Source organism: Gossypium hirsutum, chromosome D02, assembly GCF_007990345.1.
Source record: "Gossypium hirsutum isolate 1008001.06 chromosome D02, Gossypium_hirsutum_v2.1, whole genome shotgun sequence".
Classification (NCBI taxonomy): domain Eukaryota; kingdom Viridiplantae; phylum Streptophyta; class Magnoliopsida; order Malvales; family Malvaceae; genus Gossypium; species Gossypium hirsutum.
The window spans coordinates 15,338,228-15,342,611 of NC_053438.1; the positions used below are offsets into that span (position 1 = coordinate 15,338,228).

The 4,384-nt window shown below is 28.4% G+C and overlaps 1 long non-coding RNA gene across 1 annotated transcript; it reads left to right on the forward strand.

The window, feature by feature from the left end:
* The first annotated feature begins 946 nt into the window (after positions 1-946).
* LOC107910250 (uncharacterized) lies at positions 947-3,997 on the forward strand. The gene is made up of 4 exons (XR_001687559.2): positions 947-1,139; positions 2,135-2,225; positions 2,312-2,362; positions 3,540-3,997. It is a non-coding gene; the product is annotated as an uncharacterized lncRNA (long non-coding RNA).
* Positions 3,998-4,384: the final 387 nt, after the last annotated feature.

Below are 4,384 nucleotides of genomic sequence, written 5' to 3' on the forward strand. Positions count from 1 at the left end.
GTTTATGGTATAGTGGGGGTTGGATTTTGGGGTTTGGTTGTTGTTGTTTATAGTTTTGGGGTTACAAGTTATGAGTTAAATCCCAAAAGCGTATATTAAGGATGGTTTAATGTTAAATTGTATACATGAACTTTAATTTGATCCAAATCTTGTAAAATAATAACACAATTATTGATATAATTAACATCATTTTTTTATTTATATATTGCAAACATAAATATTTATATTTATTCAATATTAAAATAGATTGATGGATTTATTTTTTAAAAATGTATTATTCTCTCCTTTTTTATTAATTAATATTTTCATTTTATAACTTTGGTTTTAATTTTGGATCAATTTGACTTCAATCTTGGATGACACTAATTTGACAACTCACGTGCTAGTATATTTGTATTCTATTGCTGGCGTAGATATAATTTAAAATAAATTATAAATATTTTTATATTTTGTTGAAATTTTAAATATTTATTGGTTTGAAAGGCTTTAGCGGCGTTTATCGAAAAACGCCGCAAAAAGTATTTTCACGTTAAGAAAAACGGCGTCGTTTCTTGTGGGACTTGTAGTAGCATTAGCGGCGCTTCGACAGAAACGCCGCAATAGGTGATATATTACCGGTGTTTTTATAAAAACACCACAAATATCCTTTAAGTGTTAAGGAAAACGGCGTCGTTTAGTTCTTTTCTTTTAGTGGCGCTTTACATAAACGCTACAAAAATGTATTAGGAGTTAAGGAAACTACGTCGTTTTCTATTGTTATTAGTGGCGCTTTCCTTAAAACGCCGCAAAAATGTTTTAGGATTTATTGAAACGTTGCCGTTTTGTCTATGTTATTAGTGCCGTTTTTTTCCAAGTTTGAGTTAAGTGTATTGGGAAACGACTGCATTTGAACTTATAGTTAGTGGCACTTATATATAAACGTCGCAAATGAGTTAATTTTTACATGAAACGGGGTCGTTTTTTTTCGATCATTTTGACCGAAACTTAAATCAGATTCTTATCCCCCAAACTCTCATTCTCCCCCAAATCCCTAAAATTTCCCGTAATCCCTAACTGTTCCCCAAACCCGACCACCTGCTACGTTGTCGTCTCCTCTGCTGCATCACAGTCTCCATCCGTCTTCGGTGCCACAACCATCGGTAAGTTCCAGTACTTCCTTCTTCTTCTTCCTGCGTGAATGTCTGTAAATATTCAGCCTTTTTTTTGTCTTCGTTTCCTTTCTGAACTCATTTACAGAGGAGAAATTTCCTAAACCCATCATGTTTTATTCTGTAAATATTCATGTTTTATTCATGGATTAATTGTGTAAATATTCTGTAAATATTCATGTTTTATTCTTAACTCATTTGCAGAGGAGAAATTTCCTAAACCCACCAATGTTATTCATGTTCTATTCTGTAAATATTCTGTAACTATTTAAGGATTCTGCCTCTTTTTACCTTTGTACTCATTTATAGAGGAGAAATTTCCTAAACCCACCAATGTTATTCATGTTTTATTCTGTAAATATTCTGTAACTATTTAGGGATTCTGCCTCTTTTTACTTTTGTGTAAAGGTATTGATATTAGATTCTCGCAAACTGCATAATATGTATGTATGTATGTATATATATATAGATTTTGCCAAAAACTAACGAGAAGACATTATACAAGGTATTGGAATTTTATTTATAATTGCTTTAAAATAAAAACTGTTAAGAGTTCTAATTTTGTTTCTACTTTGAAATTTCTCAAACACTCGTTTTAATGGAATATTTGTATATATATATATATATCAGAGATATATGTATCCCTCATATCATCAAGTTTTTATTTCTTGGTTCTTATGATTGTCTTTTCTAATAATATCATAAAATTTTACGATTCAAACTTGAATTATCTTCAATTGATGAGGGACATATCTTACCATTACAGCCAACGTTTATTAATTACAGTTAAGATCATCTCTTGGGATGATAAAATAAACTACACTAGTATTCTTTCAGTTTTTATATTTGGTTGTGATATTGATAAAGTTTTAAGCTGCCATTTAGTTTCCATTTAATATTTGGTTGTGATATAGATAAAGTTTTACATATTTTGGTTCAACTGAAATAATATTTGGTGCTAATCTGATAATTTACATTTATTCTAGGCTGAATTAAGATTTGGTGCAACTGAATACATATCTGACCATTGACATCTGGTTTGCTGGCTGTGTTTTGGCTGAGCTATTGCTTGGGCAGGTACATGTTAATATTTTAATTTTTTTTTGCTTATTTATATGCATTTTCCCAAATGACTTAACAAATTTCATATTTTTATTAAATAGTCTCTGTTTGCTGGTGAGAGTGGAGTAGACCAAGTTGAGTAAATTATTAAGGTATGTTTTAGTTCAAAATGCGTATCAATAATAGTTTTATCATGATGATTTTTGAAAAATTAAAGTTCAAATGGGGCTCCGATTTTGTAGACATGTAATTGGTTGTTTTCGTTTCAAATATTGGATCATTTTACTTACTTTACAATTGCCATCTACTTTTCTGCCTTATGTTTTCTGTTATAATCTGCCATCCAGTTTGTTATATATGTTGAGTAAAATAGAACCAAATTAATAAATTGTAGTGGGATTTGGATTATTATTTTTTATTTGTAAATTATTCGAAATTAATAATTATACGTTAGATTAAATAACAAATTAATCCACTTTCTTTTCACATTTCACTTTCATTGATATCAAATATGATACCCCTGTTTACATATTATTCCATTTCTCAAGTAAATTATTTCGAAAACGAATGTTATATGTGTAAATAATATTAACATTTGGTTAAATTGGAGTATAGTTTGCAAATATTTGTATGTTTTCCTTCCTATTTTTTTTAAATTTTATGCTATTTTAATTACTAAAAACATTTTTGTTTTGTTTTCTTTTAGTTTTAATTTACCTAATTAAATAAATTGTATTCAAAGTTATATTTTAAATAGTTTATTTAATTTGAATGATGGAAAAAATTTTCAAACTTTTAATTTATTTTAAAGTTCAAATTTACATAACTTACATAAATTAAAGTTCAAATTTCATAACTTACATAATTTACATAACTTATATAATTTCAGAATGTTTTCATTCTTCTTTTATCTTTTTTTACTTAATTTATGCTATTTTAATCATGAAAATATTTTGTTTTGTTTTCTTTTATTTTTAATTTACCTAGTTAAATAAAATGTATTCAAAGTTATATTTTAAATATTTTATTTAATTTGAATGAGGGAAAAATTTTTCAAACTTTTAATTTATTTTAAAGTTAATATTTACATAACTTACATAAATTAAAGTTCAAATTTCATAACTTGCATAAATTACATAACTTACTTAATACAAAACTTAGATAATATTAAGATCAAATTTCATAACTTGCATAATTTTAAGATCAGATTTCATAACTTACGTAATTTATATAACTTAATATATAACTTAAGTAATAGTAATTTAAGATAAAATTTCATTAAATATTTATTACTTTCCTTTAAATAATATTTTTAATACTATATTGTAGAAACTGTCGTCCGGTCAAAAAGTTAGACGCCTTCAGCTTTTTGACATTACACATAGAAAGAAAGATGGATCTCCTATGACTCCTGAAGCTGCAAAAATTTTGGTATGTTTACTTAATAAAAAGACTATCGTATAAATATTTATAATTAAAGCAGATGCAACAGTGAGGGAAGCAGAGGCAGCATCGAGAGAAGCTGAGGTTCAAAGAAAATATGAAGAACTCCAGCTACAACTTAAAGCTGATGCAGTAGCGAGAAAAACAGAGGCTGCATCGAGGGAAGCCGAGCAGAGGAGAAAGTATGACGAACTCCAACAGCAGCTTTAGAATATGATGAAGATGTTTCAGCAGTCGCAACATCCGCCATCTTAGAATATCGTATAAATATTGTTATCATTTTAACTTTTAACAGTATTGTAAGAATAATATGAATTATATTTCATTTATTGATATTTATATTATATATCATTCATTTAATTTGAAATATTATTGAGATTTGTTGCTTTTGGTTGCTTTTTATGCTACAAGAAGGCTGAAAATATGGAAAATTTTATTTTACAAATCTGCCAAAATTATTAAAGTCGTGTTCTTTAGCGGCGTTTGTGGGAGAAGCGCCGCTAAAAGTCATAATCTATAGCAGCGTTTGTAGGAAAAGCGCTGCTAAAAGTCATGATCTATAGCGACGTTTGTGGGAGAAGCGCTGCTAAAGGTCATGACCTTTAGTGGCGTTTCTTTCTAAAAATGCCGCAAACGTTAGCGACGTTGTCAACAGCGGCATTTTTTGCAGCACTTTCAAATACTTTTAATGGCGCTCTAAAAAAACGCCACTAAAAACCTGTTTTGGTATA